Source organism: Arachis hypogaea, chromosome 15, assembly GCF_003086295.3.
Source record: "Arachis hypogaea cultivar Tifrunner chromosome 15, arahy.Tifrunner.gnm2.J5K5, whole genome shotgun sequence".
NCBI classification, from domain to species: domain Eukaryota; kingdom Viridiplantae; phylum Streptophyta; class Magnoliopsida; order Fabales; family Fabaceae; genus Arachis; species Arachis hypogaea.
Window position 1 is genome coordinate 69646428 of NC_092050.1, and position 20686 is coordinate 69667113.

Consider the following 20686-nt stretch of genomic DNA (forward strand, 5'->3'; position numbering starts at 1 on the left):
TGAAAGTGTCGCAGGCACTCGTTGGTGGAGAGCGTAGCACTGTTGGTTAAAGAACGCTCCTCATATCCACGCGTACGTGTGACCCACACGTACGCGTGGTCTTCTAAAATCACCAATTCGACGCGTACGCGTGACCCACGTGTGCACCCCGCTAACAAAACTATCTTGGTGGAGAACGCAGCGCTCTTTGAAAGAGAACGTAGCGCCAAGGTTTTGTGCTCTTCTCTCCTGTCAAAGCAAAATAGTAATACATCAAATCTCTACCTTTCCCTTGCTTCTTTTCCAAATATATCAATCAAACAATTGCATTAAAGTTTGCTATAATCATAAGGTTTTTACACCATTCATATCATCAAGTAAGATTTGCATAAAATCTTATGAAGAAGCACATAAACAACCATGTTTAATTGAATCAGGGGATGCATGAAATTCCAATCCAATCACTCACTTATTGCCTAAGAAATGCATGAAAACTAAGTAAAAATGAATGAAAAAGGCTTATGAAACTAGCCTAAGATGACTTGTCATCACTGCTCCCACAATTTCCAAGATTGGGATTAATATACGAGCCTAGCACCCTTCTCTCCTGCCCAACATGGTTGCTAGCACCTTCTCCAACATGGTTCTGAACTTCTTCCTCCATAGCAATGTCCATATCCTCTTCTAATTCCTTTTCACCGGCAATTCCTTTACCTCTTACTTCCCTCCTTAGTCTAAGGAAGGTCCTCTCAGGTTCACTATCAAAAGAAGTTGAAGTTTCTCCTCTTCTACCTGTCATACACTCAGCAAACACAGGCAAACAACAAGTGGAAAATTCACTAAAAATTATTGTTAGATTGGTTAGAGCAATTGATCAAACAGTTAGTGGATTAGTATGCTAAAATGTAAAGAAATAAAGAAAATCAACTTAAATTGCAGGGAATGACAATAAACTGCTGAAATGGAAACAAATTAACAAAAGAAAAGAAAAATGTTCAATCTAGTTATTCTCCAATTTAATCATTGTCAATACAAAATCAATCCCTGGCAACGGCGCCATAAACTTGATGCACGAAAATCTGTCTCTCAAAAAATTTCCCTCGACAAGTATACCGAATTGTCGTCAATTAAAAACTAAAAGGCGGAATTTAAAATGGCGGGAAAAGTAAATAATAGAATTGTAAATAGTAGAATTTAAATAGCAAAAATTAAATTGCAGAAAGTAAATTGCAGGAAATTAAATGGGAGAGGGGGTTGATTAACATAAATGTAAACTGCAGAATTCAAGAATGCGAAAGATCATAAATGGGGATTCATTGGTCCTAGGAGATGTTGCATTCTTTGGATCAAGTTCATTCTCGTCTCTTCCTCAATCAATGCATTCATTGATCTCCTTGGAAATCTTAAGTGATTGGATCCCAATTCCTTGGCAATCCAATCCCTCTAAGCTTGAACAATTGCCCAATTCCTTGATCTAATTTCTCATGGGAAGAGATGAAGTTTGGTCACTGATTATACCACACATTTTCATAGATCAATGTATTCCTAGGATTACATGTCACTATATCCATCCAAACCCCAACCTAATCCGATGTGAGAAAGCATTTCTAGCATGATTTCCTCTTTCCTCTTCCAATGTTCAGAGGAAATCCAAGTATGAACAATTTCTCTTCCGAGACAATTGCCCAATTGGATAAAGATCGAAAGATTTCAAGCAAAATCAAGAGAAAAGATAGAGGAAGAAAAATGAAAACTACAATTGATCCATTGAATTACAATAGAGCTCCCTAACCCAACGAAGTGCAGGAAAAGCAGAGAAAGTACAGAATAAAATGATTACAAAGTTCCCAATTTGGGTCCCTAACTTCCTAGCCCCCTAAATAACCTAAACTCTATGCTATTTATACACTTTCTTTATTCAGTCTTCAAGTCTTTGGATTGGGCTTTTGGCCTTTGTTGAAACAAGTTAAAGTGGCTCTCAATGATGTTGAAGAGGGACTAATGTTCATACTTTGCATGGGTTCCCAATTATAATAGAGTTGGCAGAGTTGGTATCAATATTGGTGATCAACATTTATAGGAAAACGTTGGGTCAAACGTTCTTTGAAAGAAAAGGATTTCTAGGCTTTGCCAGCAACGTTTGACTCAACGTTGGTGCACCAACGTTTGCCTGGTCACGTGTACGCGTCGCCCACGCGTACGCGTGAATGGTTAATTTTACCATTCCACACGTGCGCGTCGTCCACACGTACGTGTCAAACTGCAAAAATTCGCCCTCATGCGTACGCATCATCAAAGCGTATGCGTCACTGCAAATTTTTCCAACTCTAAATTTGAAAAATTATCGCAGACGTTGGACTCAACGTTGGTTTGGCAATGTTCCCTCCAACGTTGGCTTTGTCACGCATGCGTGGCACCCACGCGTACGCGTGGATTGTAAATTTCCCACGGTCATGCGTGCGCCTCGCTCACGCGTGCACGTCGTAGCCAATTTTTCCAACTCCAAAAACCAAATTTTATTGAAGACGTTGGAGGTAACGTTGGTTTACCAGCGTTCCCTCCAAAGTTGGCACCAGAAATTGCAAAACGTTGCCAACAACGTTGGTGAGCCAACTTTCGCCACCAACGTTGCATTCCACCTCTTTTTCTCCAAAATTTGAGGCAACGTTGGTGAGCCAACTTTGGCCACCAATGTTGCTTCCTCTTCTCCTTTCCATGGCCCTTTTTGTTGCTTGCTTGCTTGCCTTTCTTCACCTATCATCAATCAACATATGCATCAAAGCTTTGCTAGATTCTAAAAAATTTGCATCATTCAAAATCAACAAGTAGATATAGCATAAATCTTATGAAAATGCATCAATTTAATCATGTTTGAATGAATCAAGGTGTGTATGAAACTTCCATCCAAATAATTACTTATTGCTCAAGAAAGTGCATAAAACCTAATAAAAACAAATGAAAAAGGCTAGGGAAACTAGCCTAAGATGCCTTGGCATAATCCACCAGAGTGGGACTTTCCCCCCGAGCCGATCCTTGACTTTTCACAGCCTGATGAGCCGGCACTACCAGATGATGGGGTAGATCCTATATACGCGAACGGATCTGTGCTCGCAAATGGTTTGGTACATAGTGACAACAGTGCTTCTGGTAGGTCTGAGGGTATAGCTGTAGCTGCGGACGAGGAGGAGGAGGAGGATCCTAAGAGAGATAGAGCGGGATGAGGAGATGGGTGAGCCTCATGACGATCTTTCAACGGCCACATGTAGATATAGTCTGACAACAGTAGGGGCATTCTTTTGATGACACTCTAGTCTGACATTATCTGTTAGTTAGTCTCTCACTTGTGTTAGTACACCCGAGAGCTAGAAGCTATATAGTGGTTAGGCTAGCTGGTGCAGGAAATTATGATCATCAACAATGGCGCCAAAGAACTTGGAGCTCTCAAATGTGAATCACACTTTGTCACAATTCCACAAAACTAACCAGCAAGTGCACTGGGTCGTCCAAGTAATACCTTACGTGAGTAAGGGTCGATCCCACGGAGACTGTCGGCTTGAAGCAAGCTATGGTCATCTTGTAAATCTCAGTCAGGCAAATTCAGATGGTGATGGAGAATTGATAATTAAAAGATGAATAAAACATAAAATAAAGATAGAGATACTTATGTAATTCTTTGGTTGGAATTTCAGATAAGCGTATGAAGATGCTTTGTTCCTCCTGAACCTCTGCTTTCCTATTGCCTTCTTCCAATCATTCATACTCCTTTCCATGGCAAGCTTCATGTTGGGCATCACCGTTTTCAATGGCTACTTCCCATCCTCTCAGTGAAAATGTTCTACGCACGCTGTCACTGCACAGCTAATCATCTGTCGGTTCTCGATCATGTTGGAATAGGATCCATTGATCCTTTTGTGTCTGTCACACGCCCAACAATCGCGAGTTTGAAGCTCGTCACAGTCATCCCTTCCCAGATCCTACTCAGAATACCACAGACAAGGTTTAGACGTTCCGGATCTCAGGAATGGCCGCCAATAATTCTAGCCTATACCACGAAGGTTCCAATCTTAGATTAGAAACCCAAGAGATACACATTCAAGGTTGTTTGCATGTAGAACGGAAGTGATTGTCAGTCACGCGTTCATAGGTGAGAATGGTGATGAGTGTCACATAATCATCACATTCATCATGCTCTTTGGTGCGAATGAATATCTTGGAGAAGAAATAGACTTGAGTTGAATAGAAAAGCAATAGTACTTTGTATTAATTCATGAAGAACAGCAGAGCTCCACACCTTAATCTATGGTGTGTAGAAACTCCACCATTGAAAATACAAAAGTGATAATGGTGTAATCATGGCCGAATGGCCAGCCTCCAAGGTCTAGGGACTAAACGTCCAAAAGATCTCTCAAATACAATAGTATAAGGTACTATTTATAGAGAACTAGTAGCCTAGGGTTTACAGAAAATCAGTAATAAATGCAGAAATCTTCTTCCGGGCCCACTTGGTGTGTGGTTGGGCTGAGCGTTGAAGCTTCCATGTGTAGAGGCTTTTCTTGGAGTTAAACGCCAGCTTTTGTGCCAGTTTGGGCGTTTAACTCCAGCTTTTGTGCCAGTTCCGGCGTTAAACGCCAAAATTCTTGAGCTGACTTGGAACATCTGTTTGGGCCGTCAAATCTCGGGTAAAGTATGAACTATTATATATTTCTGGAAAGCCCAGGATGTCTACTTTCCAACGCAAATTAAGAGTGCGCCAAATGGGCTTCCGTAGCTCCAGAAAATCCACTTCGAGTGCAGGGAGGTCAGAATCCAATAGTATCTGCAATCCTTTTTCAGCCTCTGAATCAGAATTTTGCTCAGGTCCCTCAATTTCAGCCAGAAAATACCTGAAATCACAGAAAAATACACAAACTCATAGTAAAGTCTAAAAGAGTGATTTTTATTTAAAAACTAATAAAAATATAATAAAAACTAATTAAAATATACTAAAAACATACTAAAAACAATGCCAAAAAGCATATAAATTATCTGCTCATCACAACACCAAACTTAAATTGTTGCTTGTCCCCAAGCAACTGAAAATCAAATAGGATAAAAAGAAGAGAATATACAATAAATTCCAAAAACATCTATGAAGATCAGTATTAATTAGATGAGCGGGGCTTTTAGCTTTTTGCTTCTAAACAGTTTTGGCATCTCACTTTATCCCTTGAAGTTCAGAATGATTGGCATCTATAGGAACTCAGAATCCAGATAGTGTTATTGATTCTCCTAGTTAAGTATGTTGATTCTTGAACACAGCTACTTTATGAGTCTTGGCCATGACCCAAAGCATTTTGTCTTCTAGTATTACCACTGGATACATAAATGCCACAGACACATAACTGGGTGAACCTTTTCAGATTGTGACTCAGCTTTGCTAGAGTCCCCAATTAGAGGTGTCCAGAGCTCTTAAGCACACTCTTTTTGCTTTTGGACCACGACTTTAACCGCTCAGTCTCAAGTTTTTACTTGACACCTTCACGCCACAAGCACATGGTTAGGGACAACTTGGTTTAGCCGCTTAGGCCAGGATTTTATTCCTGTGGGCCCTCCTATCCACTGATGCTCAAAGCCTTGGATCCCATTTTTATTTTACCCTTGCCTTTTGGTTTAAAGGGCTATTGGCTTTTTCTGCTTGCTTTTTCTTTCTCTCTCTTTTTTTTTTCGCATATATCCTTTTTTTTTTCTGCAACATTTTCACTGCTTTTTCTTGCTTCAAGAATCAATTTCATGATTTTTCAGATTATCAAATAACATTTCTCCTTTTCCATCATTCTTTCAAGAGCCAATAATTTTAACATTCATGAATCAACAATATCAAAAATATGCACTGTTCAAGCATTCATTCAGAAAGACAAAAGTATTGCCACCACATCAAAGTAACTAAATTGTTATAAAATTCGAAATTCATGCACTTCTTTTTCTTTTTCAATTAAAAACATTTTTCATTTAAGAAAGGTGATGGATTCATTTTCATTGCTTTAAGGCATAGACACTAATGATCATGTAATAAAGACACAAACATAGATAAACATAAAGCATAATTTTCGAAAAACAGAGAAATAAAGAACAAGAAAATTAAAGAACGGGTCCACCTTAGTGATGGCAGCTTGTTCTTTCTCTTGAAGATCTTATGGATTGCTTGAGCTCCTCAATGTCTCTTCCTTGCCTTTGTTGCTCCTCTCTCATGGTTCTTTGGTCTTCTCTAATTTCATGGAGGAGGATAGAATGCTCTTGGTGCTCAATCCTTAGTTGTCCCATGTTGGAACTTAATTCTCCTAGGGAGGTGTTAATTTGCTCCCAATAGTTTTGTGGAGGAAAATGCATCCCTTGAGGCATCTCAGGGATTTCATGATGAGGAATTTCCTCATGCTCTTGTTGAGGTCCATGAGTGGACTCTCTTGTTTGCTCTATCCTTTTCTTAGTGATGGGCATATCTTCTTCAATGAGGAGTCTTGGCCACAACTTCATAGAAGTGGTCTTGATGGACCATTGAGATGAATCTCTCCATCTCCCATGACTCAGAGGTAGAAGCTTTTGCCTTCTCTTTCCTCTTTCTAGAGGTTTCTCCGGCCTTTGGTGCCATAAATGGTTATGGAAAAACAAAAAGCAACACTTTTACCACACCAAACTTAGAAGGTTTGCTCGTCCTCGAGCAAAAGAAGAAGGAAGAGAGTAGAGGAAGAAGAAATAGAGGAGATGGAGGGGGGTTAGTGTTTCGGCCAAGGGGGAGAAGTAGTGTTTAAGATGTGTGAAAATGAAGGGGTGAAGATGGGTTATATAGGAGTGGGGAGAGGGTAAGGTTCGGCCATGTATGTGTGGGTTTGGGAGGGAAAGTGGTTTGAATTTGAATGGTGAGGTAGGTTGGGTTTATGATAGATGGATGAGGATTGGTGAAGGGTTTATGGAGAAGAGGTATTGAGGTGATTGGTGAATGGGTGAAGAAGAGAGAGAGAGGTGGGGTAGGTGGGGATCCTATGGGGTCCACAGATCCTGAGGTGTTAAGGATTTCTCATCCCTACACCATGTGGCATGCAAAATGCCCCTTGCTGCCAATCCTGGCATTAAACGCCAGGCTGCTACCCATTTCTGGCGTTTAACGCCAGCTTCTTGCCCATTCCTGGCGTTAAACGCCAGTCTGGTGCCTATTTCTGGCGTTAAACGCCCAGAATGGTGCCAGACTGGGCGTTTAACGCCCATTATGCTACCCTTACTGGCGTTTAAATGCCAATAAGTTTCTCCTCCAGGGTGTTCTATTTTTAATACTGTTTTTCCTTCTGTTTTTGCTTTTTCAATTGTTTTTGTGACTTCACATGATCATCAACCTACAGAAAACATAAAATAACAAAAGAAAATAGAAATTCAAGATAGTTAAAGATTGGGTTGCCTCCCAACAAGCGCTTCTTTAATGTCAATAGCTTGACAATGGCTCTCATGGAGCCTCACAGATGTTTAGAGCAATGTTGAAACCTCTCAACACCAAACTTAAAGTTTGACTATGGGGCTCTGTTTGTCTCTGTATTGAGAGAAGCTCTTGATGCTTCCTCTCCATGGTTACAGAGGGATATCCTTGAGCTTTAAACATAAGGGAGTCTTCATTCACTTGAATGATCAATTCTCCTCTATCAACATCAATTACAGCTTTTGCTGTGGTTAGGAAGGGTCTGCCAAGGATGATGGATTCATCCACACACTTTCCAGTCTCTAGGATTATGAAATCAACAGGGATGTAATGGTCTTCAGCCTTTACCAAGACATCTTCTACAAGTCCATAAGCCTGTTTCTTTGAGTTGTCTGCCATCTCCAGTGAGATTCTTGCAGCTTGTACCTCAATGATCCCTAGCTTTTCCATTACAGAGAGAGGCATAAGGTTTATACTTGACCCCAGGTCACACAGAGCCTTCTCAAAGGTCATGGTGCCTATGGTACAAGGTATTGAGAACTTTCCAGGATCTTGTCTCTTCAGAGGTAATCTCTGCCTAGTCAAGTCATCCAGTTCTTTGATGAGCAATGGAGGTTCATCCTCCCAAGTCTCATTACCAAACAACTAAGCATTTAGCTTCATGATTGCTCCAAGGTACTTAGCAACTTGCTCTTCAGTAACATCTTCATCTTCTTCAGAGAAAGAATACTCATCAGAGCTCATGAATAGCAGAAGTAAATTCAATGGAATCTCTATGGTCTCTGTGTGAGCCTCAGATTCCCATGGTTCCTCATTAGGGAACTCCATGGAGGTCAGTGGACGTCCATTGAGGTCTTCCTCAGTAGAGATCACTGCCTCTTCCTCCTCTCCAGGTTTGGCCATGTGAGACGTGTTTATGGCCTTGCACTCTCTCTTTGGATTCTCTTCTATATTGCTTGGGAGAGTACTAAGAGAGAGTTCAGTAATTTTCTTACTCAGCTGACCCACTTGTGCCTCCAAATTTCTAATGGAGGACCTTGTTTCAGTCATAAAACTTTGAGTGGTTTTGATTAGATCAGAGACAATGGTTGCTAAGTCAGAGTGGCTTTGCTTAGAATTCTCTGTCTGTTGCTGAGAAGATGATGGAAAAGGCTTGCTATTGCTAAACCTGTTTCTTCCACCATTATTGTTGTTGAAACCTTGTTGAGGTCTCTGTTGATCCTTCCGTGAGAGATTTGGATGATTTCTCCATGAAGGATTATAGGTGTTTCCATAGGGTTCTCCCATGTAATTCACCTCTTCCATTGCTGGTTTCTCAGGATCATAAGCTTCTTTTTCAGAGGAAGCTTCCTTTGTACTGCCTGTTGCTGCTTGCATTCCAAACAGACTCTGAGAAATCATATTGACTTGTTGGGTCAATATTTTATTCTGAGCCAATATGGCATTCAGAGTATCAATCTCAAGAACTCCTTTCTTCTGACTTGTCCCATTATTCATAGGATTCCATTAAGAGGTTTACATGAATTGGTTATTTGCAACCATTTCAATGAGTTCCTGAGCTTCTGCAGGCGTCTTCTTCAGATGAAGAGATCCTCCAGCGGAGCTGACCAATGACATCTTGGACAGTTTAGACAGACCATCATAGAAGATACCTATGGATGCTCTATTCTGAAAGCATGTCAGAAGGACACCTTCTAATTAATTGCTTGTATCTTTCCCATGCTTCATAGAGGGATTCACCTTCCTTCTGTCTGAAGGTTTGGACTTCCACTCTAAGCTTGCTCAATTTTTGAGGTGGAAAGAACTTTCCCAAGAAGGCGTTGACTAGCTTTTCCAAGAGTTCAGGCTTTCTTTAGGTTGTGAATCCAACCATGTTCTAGCTCTGTCTCTTACAGCAAAGGGAAAAAGCATAAGCTTGTAGACCTCGGGATCAACCCCATTGGTCTTGACAGTGTCACAGATTTTCAAGAATTCAGCTAAGAACTGATGAGGATCTTCCAATGGAAGTCCATGAAACTTGCAATTCTGTTGCATCAGAGAAACTAATTGAGGCTTAAGCTCTTGTTTGCTCCAATGGCAGGGATTGAGATGCTTCTCCCATAGAAATCGGGAGTAGGTGCAGTAAAGTCACCAAGCACCTTCCTTGCATTGTTGGCATTATTGTTTTCGGCTACCATCGTTTCTTCTTCCTTGAAAAGCTCTGTTAGGCCCTCTAGAGAGAATTGTGCTTTAGCTTATCTTAGCTTTCTCTTCAAGGTCTTTTCAGGTTCAGGATCAGCTTGAACAAGTATGTCTTTATCTTTGTTCCTGCTCATATGAAAGAGAAGAGAACAAGAAAGTATGGAATCCTCTATGTTACAATATAGAGATTCCTTGAAGTGTCAGAGGAAAATAAGAATAGAAGGAGAAGGTAGAAAGAGAAGAATTCGAACTTATCAAGAGGGATATAGTTCGAATTGTTGATAGTGGAGGAGTGTTAGTCCTTAAATAGAAGGATGTGAGAAGAGGGAAAGAATTTTCAAAATTAAAGTAAAAGATTTTGAAATAATTAAAAGAAATTTTGAAAATTTGATTGATGATTTTCGAAAACTAAGATTGGGAAAGAAATTAAGTGATTTTTGAAAAAGATTTTGAAATGAGAAATCAAAAAGATATGATTGAAAATTAATTTTGAAAAAGATGTGATTGAAAAGATATGATTGAGAAGATATGATTGAAAATCAATTTAAAAAAAGAAAGTTTTAAAATTAAAGTTGATTACTTGACTAACAAGAAATTAAAAGATATGATTCTCAAAATTTAAAATTTGATCCTTTCTTAATAGGCAAGTAACAACTTGAAAATTTTGAAGTGAATCATTAATTATAGAAAGGATTTTCGAAAATAATAAAAAATGGAAAGAAATTGATTTTGAAAGGATATGATTGAAAAGATATGACTTGAAAAAGATTTGATTTTGAAAAATTATGAAAATTTGAAAAAGATTTGAATTAAAAACAAAATCTTTCCTCTAGTGTCATCCTGGCGTTAAACGCCCAGAATGGCATCCATTCTGGCGTTTAACACCCAAAATGCTACCTTTTTGGGCGTTAAACGCCCAGCCAAGTACCCTGGCTGGCGTTTAAACGCCAGTTTTCTTTCTTCACTGGGCGTTTTGAACGCCCAGCTTTTTCTGTTTAATTCCTCTACTGAATGTTCTGAATCTTCAATTCTCTGTATTGTTGACTTGAAAAGACACAATTTTGAAACTATTTTTGAATTTTTAATGATGAGAAACAATAAAAAAAATACAACTAAGATCAAATAAATAATGCATGCAAGACACCAAACTTAAAATTAGACACTAGACTCAAACAAGAAACATAAAATATTTTTTATTTTTATGATTTTATAAATTTTTTTGTGATTTTCGAAACTTATATGGAAAAGAGAATAAAGATATTCAAAACTTTTTAATAAGAATTCCAAGAATCATGCAATGTTAGTCTAAAGCTTCAGTATAAAAAGATTAAACATGGTTGGCCAAGCTGCAGCAGCACATTACATTCAGCAACTAAATTGATGAGAATCAATCAGCTTTTGTGATGATAAGAACATCACCTTGAAACTCTAGAATTCATTCTTAAAAATTCTGAAAATAAAAAGAAAAGTACCTAATCTAAGCAACAAGATGAACCATTAGTTGTCCAAACTTGAACAATCCCCAGCAACGGCGCCAAAAACATGGTGCACAAAATTGTGATCATCAACAATGGCACCAAAGAACTTGGAGCTCTCAAATGTGAATCACACTTTGTCACAATTCCGCACAACTAACCATCAAGTGCACTGGGTCGTCGAAGTAATACCTTACGTGAGTAAGGGTCGATCCCACGGAGACTATCGGCTTGAAGCAAGCTATGGTCATCTTGTAAATCTCAGTCAGGCGAATTCAGATGGTGATAGAGAATTGATAATTAAAAGATGAATAAAACATAAAATAAAGATAGAGATACTTATGTAATTCTTTGGTTGGAATTTCAGATAAGTGTATAAAGATGCGTTGTTCCTCCTGAACCTCTGCTTTCCTATTGCCTTCTTCCAATCATTCATACTCCTTTCCATGGCAAGCTTTATGTTGGGCATAACCGTTGTCAATGGCTACTTCCCATCCTCTCAGTGAAAATGTTCTACGCACGCTGTCACTGCACAGCTAATCATCTGTCGGTTCTCGATCATGTTGGAATAGGATCCATTGATCCTTTTGTGTCTGTCACACGCCCAACAATCGCGAGTTTGAAGCTCATCACAGTCATCCCTTCCCAGATCCTACTCAGAATACCACAGACAAGGTTTAGACGTTCCGGATCTCAGGAATGGCCGCCAATAATTCTAGCCTATACCACGAAGGTTCCAATCTTAGATTAGAAACCCAAGAGATACACATTCAAGCTTGTTTGCATGTAGAACGGAAGTGGTTGTCAGTCACGCGTTCATAGGTGAGAATGGTGATGAGTGTCACATAATCATCACATTCATCATGCTCTTTGGTGCGAATGAATATCTTGGAGAAGAAATAGACTTGAGTTGAATAGAAAAGCAATAGTACTTTGTATTAATTCATGAAGAACAGCAGAGCTCCACACCTTAATCTATGGTGTGTAGAAACTCCACCGTTGAAAATACAAAAGTGATAATGGTGTAATCATGGCCGAATGGCCAGCCTCCAAGGTCTAGGGACTAAACGTCCAAAAGATCTCTCAAATACAATAGTATAAGGTACTATTTATAGAGAACTAGTAGCCTAGGGTTTACAGAAAATCAGTAATAAATGCAGAAATCTTCTTCCGGGCCCACTTGGTGTGTGGTTGGGCTGAGCGTTGAAGCTTCCATGTGTAGAGGCTTTTCTTGGAGTTAAACGTCAGCTTTTGTGCCAGTTTGGGCGTTTAACTCCAGCTTTTGTGCCAGTTCCGGCGTTAAACGCCAGAATTCTTGAGCTGACTTGGAACGTCTGTTTGGGCCATCAAATCTCGGGTAAAGTATGAACTATTATATATTTCTGGAAAGCCCAGGATGTCTACTTTCCAACGCAAATTAAGAGTGCGCCAAATGGGCTTCTGTAGCTCCAGAACATGCACTTCGAGTGTAGGGAGGTTAGAATCCAACAGCATCTGCAGTCCTTTTTCAGCCTCTGAATCAGATTTTTGCTCAGGTCCCTCAATTTCAGCCAAAAAATACCTAAAATCACAGAAAAACACACAAACTCATAGTAAAGTCCCGAAGAGTGATTTTTATTTAAAAACTAATAAAAATATAATAAAAACTAATTAAAATATATTAAAAATATACTAAAAACAATGCCAAAAAGCGTATAAATTATCCGCTCATCACTAGCCTGGGCTACAGTTTAGCAGCTTTTTGTATGGGCCAGGCCCTGGGAGTGTCGTGTATATATTAGCTACGTAGGTTGACGAGGATGTAAACTGACTTGATGTTGTGTAAACACTACATGTTTAGTTATAGTGTACATGATGTATATTATCAGCTGTGCTTCTATGTTTCTTTATGCTTCCTTTTTATTTCTCTCAATGTATGCTTGTTTAGTTTACCTTATCATTCACAACGATTAAAAAGAAGTTACTCGTAAAATTTGCATCGCTCTAACAAGGAACAGGCTCATATAATAAATAATAGTTAATAATTAAGAAGGACAAGTTAGTAACACTTAGCTTCTTGTATGACCATGGCACACTGCGAATTGGGTCATTACATGGTATACTTGCCGGTAGTAAATACGTGAAATTAAATTTTTTACGTATCAAGTTTTTTGCGCTGTTGCCGGGATTAATTGTGATTAACAAACTACCGCTGGTTGATTACCTAGATTAAACACTTTCTATTTGTTTTTGTCATTTAATTTCTTTTAATTTTCTCTTGCTACTAAGGTGCTTGTGTTATTGCCTCATTAAGAACTCCTTGTCTGTGACATAAGGAATTTCGATTTTTCTTGGTGATTGTGTTTTATAAAATTTAAATGGAGTTTACCTCACATTTCGATCAATCATATCATATGGGATATTGCCCACCACCACAAAATGATTCAAGTCATTATCCTAATGGTGGCTGGGAATATCACCAAGGAATGATAGAGTATGACAATCAAATGAAATGGAATACCTCCTAAAGCCACAAAATGGCTCATATTGTTATGACAACTATCGAAATTTTGGCTGGGAAAGGGATTTTAATGCTGCATACCCCATTCTTCAAGAACCATCATCCCGTAATTGTCCAACCTATGCACCTCCACAAACTCTTGTTGCATTTGCAATAGAGGAACTCTCCAAGAGATATCTCTTCATTGCCCAACTCAGTGAGTTCTTAAGGGAAATTATGAGAGTGGTGATTGAAGAAATGGAAGCCTTAATGAAGAGTCAAGAAGAGAAAATGAGACAATTGGTACAACATTTTGTTGATGAACCAACCAATGTCTTTCCTTGGCCAGGGAAAGAATATCATGGCATCAGTCTAAGGAGTGGAATATTGCTTAATGAGGGTGAAAATGAGAAATTGGTAGAACAAGAGTGTAAGACTCGGTTAATTAATGGCTAATTAACCCATAAATGAGAATTTATTCTAGGAAGCCAAAAATGTCATTTTTATGGCTTAATATGATAGAGGAGATTGGGACGAAAATTTCGGTACCAATTTTATAGAAAACGGACCAAGATTGGACCGAACGGGCCAAACCGGTCCAACCGGACCCAAAGTGGGCCCTTGGCCCAATATAACTAAACCCTAAAAACACTCATTTCAGCACTCTCTCTCCTCACAACACTCTAATTCACGCTGAAATGGTGGAGAGGAAGGGAAGAACACTCTCTCAAGTTCTCTCCTTTGGTTGATCTTCAAACCACCATAACTTTTGATCTAGAGCTCCGATCGCCGCACCGTTTGCGGCCACGAATTCACCGTGGAGAGCTCTACAAAACCCATACAATCAATCTTAAGGTAAGCCACGTTTTGCTCTTCGAAATTCCAGCCCTTGTTTGCGAGTTTCATGGATGAAATGTTGAGATTTTGGGCTCTTTGATGTTATAGGACCCAATTTTCTTGCAGGAGAAGGTTAATCTTGTCTCCTTGGACCTTGGGTGTGGTAAGATTCTCAACCCTAGTATAATTTGTTGTTCTATGATGTTTGGGTATTGAGATGTTGTGTATGGGTATGATGATTGTGGCTTAGGTTGTGTATATGTGAATATTGGAGCTTGATTGGTGATTTTGGAAAGCTTGGGAGAGGGTTTTGTGTGATAAAATCTGTTCTTGGAGGTGTTGAGACCTTGAGAGCTTCTGGACAAGTGATTTGGAAGTGCTTCGGTTGAGCTTGGGAAATCGGCTAAGGTATGGTTTCGGTTTCTCGTATCTAATATGTAATGTGGTAGGAAATACTTAGGCTAGAGGCCCTAAGATAAGAATTAAATTGATGATGTTGTTGATTGGTTGAGATATATGATGTGATCATATATGTGATTATGAATATTGATGCCTTGGTTGTGTGATGTATGAGAAAATGCATGTTGTGATATATGCTTGATGAATGATTAAGGTTGAATTGGTGGGTGGTACCATGTTGATGGTGAGTATGATGATGATTATGTATAATGATGGTTGATTGGAAATGGTATTATTGGAAATTGGGATGAGGAAGGATGTATGATATGATATTGTGTTTGTCCTTTAGCCATTTGATTGAGAAGTGTTAAAATGGTTGGATGTGGTTTTGGGAATTTTGGTAAAGTGTCAATGTGTGAGTTGAGGATGGCTTGATGTTGATTTTGGTACATTTTGATTGATTTCAAAGAAAAGGGATGAAATTGGCATGTTTTGATTGATTTTGAAAAGAGTTGAAAATGGCTTGTTTTGAAAATGGCACTTTACGGTTTTGTATGAAAACATGGTTTTGGGCATACTTTGACGGGACATAACTTAGACTACGGATCTCTGATTTATGCCAAATCTATTTAGAAATGAAATTGGATCCGGGATGTCCATGTCGTTCGAAGAACGGGTGAAAAACGATTTAAAATGAGAAAGTTATGTCCGTCGGAAGATTGGGGGTTGAATCTGTGAATTCTACAGCTTTTAACTTAGAAAATTTTTAGCAGAATGACCCTCCGCGCGTAGGCGCACTTGGCGCGTACGCGCCGTTCTTCAAGAAAGCACCATCCACGCGTGCGCGTGGTGTGCGCGGGCGCGTCGATGCGCTGCACCAAATGCCCAGCTATTTTTCCGAGAGTTGGGCCAGAGTTATGCCAGTTTTGTGCCTGGGGCGCAAGAGCACCCACGCGTACACGTGGTTGACGCTCGCGCGTCGTTTGGCTATTTTTCAACCCACACGTCCACGTGTATGACGCTTGCGCGTCGATGAGTTTTGTGGCCATCCACGCGTGGCCTTGTTTTCATCCCAAAGTTGATTTTTGAGTTTTAAAAGCCAAATTTCATACTTTTAAGCCTCCGATCTCACCACTTATGTCTTAAATCATTATGATATGCCTAGCATGGGAAAAAGGGCTAGTGAATGTGGTAACTTGCGAGTGAAGTAAGGGGAAAAATGAATGATCATTGAGGATCAAAGATGATTATGCGAGATACGGAGGATGGCGGTGGAAGTGCTTGTTGTGCCATGGGCCGAAGGGCCGTAATTGTTAATGAATTGGCTGGTTATGGATTTAACTGTGAGCCGGATGGCTAGATTATTGCCGTGTTACGGCGGAGCCATGATTATGGCTAAGTATAAATGCATATATGCTGTTGAATGAATTGTGAATGTTTGCACTTCCACCATCGGAGATGAGGGTTTCCCTGGGAGGAAGCAGTGGCTAGCCACCACGTGCTCCAGGTTGAGACTCGAAGCTCTGTTAACCCTATGTCGTAAGTGTGGCCGGGTACTGTGAAAGGCCCGGATGAGCTCGCCCCTGTAAATATTCCCCAGTGAGGGTGATGGATATGGATCATGATTATGATCAAGTTTATGATGAGTATAACTCGAGTTGGGGATGCACGACAGAGGGACAGTCCAAGGTTAGCTACCAGGACTTGTCGGGTTGGCTCTATAACTGACAGATGATATCATCAGCCACTAGGGACAGGCATTCATCATATGCATACTATATGAATTGTTTGAGATTGCCTATTTGACTGCATATTACTTGCTAATTGTCTAAATGCCTTATCTATTCCTATTTGTAAATCTCTTGTCTGATATAACTGTGTTTGCTATATTATACTCCTGCTGGTGGTTGGAAGGTCTGAAGGAATTGGAAAGGGAAGTATTAGTTAGCCTGAAGGATCTTTAGTCAATTGCCACTTACAGTTTAGTTTGTTTATAAGCTTTGATATTATCTGGAGGAAGTTCTAGGATTGCCTTCGGCTTTCCTCTATTATTATGTATTATATATGTGGAAGCTGTTACCATGCTGGGGACCTCTGGTTCTCACCCATGCGAATTTTGTGGTTTTCAAATGCAGGACGTGAGGTTTCTCGCTGAGGCATGGTGGAGACTTCTGGATTAGCGAAGATCCTTTGTTCTCAGGACTCCGTCTTGGTTTATATATCTTGTTTAGATACTTTTATCTCCACTAAATAATACAAACTGTGATGACTCCTCTTATAGGAGATTTTTGGAGAATAGGGTTCTGTATTTGTGTCCCTTTGGGTTTCCTTTGGAGTTTTCTTATTTTATTATATGTATATATATATTGCTATGCTCGGACCGGTTATCTTCGCATCCGGATTTGAGTTTTGATATTCCCGTTTTTGACACTCTTTTGTATATATATAATCTCGCGTTAACTTATCCCTGTTCATTACGTTATCGATCGGAGTGTTGCACTTTCGAGTTACGGTTTTTGTTTACCCCTTTTTCTTCAAAGGCTCCTAGTTATAAACATCATTCATACTACTATACGTACTAAATTTTTGTTTTAGAGGTCGTAATACCTTGCCATCTCGGAATTATGACTTAAGCATAAGACTCTGTATGGTAGGGTGTTACATTATGGTATCAGAGCAGTTTGTTCCTGTAGAGCCTGTGGAATGGACTGACTATGCTTCTGTGCATTCTCTGTATGTGTGTTATGTGCTGTTAGTATATCTACTTGATATAGTTGGCATAAACGTTCATGAGCATGCATTTGGGACTTTGAAGCACTAAACTTCCGATATTGAGACTGATCAACTTAATATCGATTGTTTGGTGTGTATAGGAACCAGATGGCGTCTCGTGTACGTAGTAGAGGCCGTGGGAGAGGTCGTACTAATGCTCGTGCGCCAGAGATTAACCCTAATGACCCGGTGAACTTTATGACTGCGTTGGAGAACATGGCTGCTGTTATACAAGCCACTGCTGAGGCTCTCAGTCAACAGATGAACAACCATGGAAATGACAAAAATGGAGCTCAGGGACCAATGGTGATCAGAACTTTCGCTGTGTTGGTGAACAAGTGTGGGGTTGCTGAAGAGTGTGTGAAGAGGGCAGCCGCTGAGAAAGGGAGTCACAAAGGATCATTTCCACAGAACTGAGGGAAGAGCTTTGCACCTAGAAGTCCGCCTTTCAAGAGGGGAGGTTCCTTTAGGAGGCCCAACAACAACAACTCCCAAGGGAAAAAGTTTGGGAAGCAGCCTCAGAATGTTCAAGCATGTACTAGGTGTGGAAGTCACCATCCGGGAGCACCATGCAAGGCCGGATGGGGTTTGTGCTACAATTGTGGAAAGGTAGGACATAAGCTCCCAAGGTGTCCGGAGAAGTAGAAACAAGATGCCGGGGAGGCGCAGCAGACTGGTCGGGTGTTCACCACCTCAGCTAAGGGTGCAGAGGGATCCGAGACACTCATTCGAGGTAACTATGAAATGGCTGGTCAAACTTTAAATGCTTTATTTGATTCGGAAGCATCGCATTCATTCATTGCATTTGAGAAAGCCCATGAGTTAGGGTTGAAGATCCTAACCTTAGGTTATGACCTAAAAGTGTATAATGCTACCCATGAGGCCATGGTAACTAGGCTAGGATGCCTGAAAGTTTCGTTTAGGTTCAAGCAGCGTGATTTTGTCCATAATTTAATCTGCTTACCGATGATCGGTCTTGATCTTACCTTGGGATTGGACTGGTTATCTGAGAACCATGTCTTGCTTGATTGTTCTACAAATTCGGTGTACTTTATGCCGGAAGATACAGAAGGGCCGGTTGTGGTGAATAATTATTACTTGAATTCGATGATGGTGAACTGTTCCGGAATCGAATGTCAGGGTATCCTGTTGTTAATCGTGGGTGTTTCAGGTGATGACCAAAAATTGGATCAGATTCCGGCAGTGTGTGAGTTTCCGGAAGTATTTTCCGATGATATTGAGGAATTTTCACCTAACCGAGAGGTCGAGTTTGCTATTGAATTGGTGCCTGGGGTACGACCAATCTCAAGTGCTCCTTATAGAATGTCACCGTTAGAGATGGCCGAGCTAAGTCTCAGTTAGAGGAATTGTTAGGTAAGAACTTTATCCGACCAAGTGTTTTCCCGTGGGGTGCTCCAGTGTTACTGGTAAAGAAGAAAGATGGAAGTATGCGGCTCTGTGTGGATTACAGGCAGCTGAACAAGGTCACCATAAACAATAAGTACCCATTGCCGAGGATTGATGATCTCATGGATTAGTTTCAAGGAGCTGGGGTTTTCTCCAAGGTCAATTTGCGATCCGGTTATCACCAGATAAGGGTGAGGGGTGAGGATATCCCTAAGACCGCTTTCAGGACTCGTTATGGTCATTACGAGTATACTGTAATGTCTTTTGGGTTGACGAACGCTCCTGCAGTGTTTATGGATTACATGAATAGAGTGTTCTGTCCGTTTCTGGATAAATTCGTTGTTGTCTTCATTGACGACATACTAATTTACTCCAAGACTGAAGAGGAGCATGCGGAACACTTGCGGACCGTGTTGCAGATTTTAAAGGAGAAGAAACTCTATGCGAAACTGTCTAAGTGTGAGTTCTGGAAGAGTGAGGTGAAGTTTTTGGGTCACGTGGTGAGTAAGAAGGGAATAGTCGTAGATCCAACTAAGGTGGAAGCTGTGATGGATTGGAGGCAACCAACCACAGTAACCGAGATATGGAGTTTTTTGGGTTTAGCTGGCTATTACCGAAGGTTCATCAAAGACACCCCGTTTGTTTGGACTCCTGAGTGCGAGGAGAGCTTTCAGACATTGAAGAAAAAGTTGACCACTGCACCTGTGTTAGTGTTACCTGAGCCGAACGAACCTTTTGAGGTGTACTGTGATGCTTCATTAAAGGGTCTAGGGTGCGTGCTGATGCAGCATCATAATGTGGTGGCGTATGCCTCACGACAGTTAAGACCTCATGAAGTTAGTTACCCTACGCACGATTTAGAACTCGCTGCGGTTGTGTTTGCCTTGAAGGTGTGGAGGCATTATCTCTATGGGGTTAAGTTCCAAGTCTTCTCCGATCACAAGAGCTTGAAATATCTCTTTGATCAGAAAGAGCTTAATATGAGGCAGAGAAGGTAGATGGAATTATTGAAGGACTACGACTTTGAGTTGAATTACCATCCGGGAAAGGCGAATGTAGTGGCGGATGCGTTAAGTCGGAAGTCGTTATATGCGGCGTGGATGATGCTTCAAGAGGAGAAGTTGCTCAAGGGATTCGAGAGTCTAAAAATTGGTGCTCGAGAAGTATCTGGAACCTTGTGTTTGAGCCGATTAGAAATCTCGAGTGATTTTAAATCCGAGCTCCTAAAGGCTCATGAAAATGATGAAGCATTATGGAAGGTGTTACCAGCTATCGAGCAAGGAAAACAGTGGAGAGTGTCGGAAGAAAAAGATGGATTATGGAGATTCAAGGGTAGGATCATTGTGCCGGATGTTGGCACTTTGAGGCAAGATATCTTAAAGGAAGCACACAAAAGCGGATTCTCCATTCACCCGGGAAGTACTAAAATGTACCATGATTTAAAGGCGATGTTTTGGTGGCCAGGTATGAAGAATGATGTGGCGGAATATGTTTCGAAGTGCTTAACTTGTCAAAAGGTAAAGATTGAACATCAAAGACCTTCTGGAATGTTGCAACCTTTAGAGGTTCCGCAATGGAAGTGGGAAAGTATTGCAATGGACTTTGTGTCAGGATTGCCAAGGACTAGGACTGGTTTTGATGCTATCTGGGTGATTGTGGACCGACTGACGAAATCAGCCCACTTTTTACCCATTCGAATGACTTACACCCTTGAGG

General features: G+C 40.4%; 1 non-coding gene across 1 annotated transcript; it reads left to right on the forward strand.

The window, feature by feature from the left end:
• Nucleotides 1-9092: 9092 nt before the first annotated feature.
• Nucleotides 9093-9200, forward strand: LOC112752251 (small nucleolar RNA R71). The gene has a single exon (XR_003176698.1). It is a non-coding gene; the product is annotated as a small nucleolar RNA R71 (small nucleolar RNA).
• Nucleotides 9201-20686: the final 11486 nt, after the last annotated feature.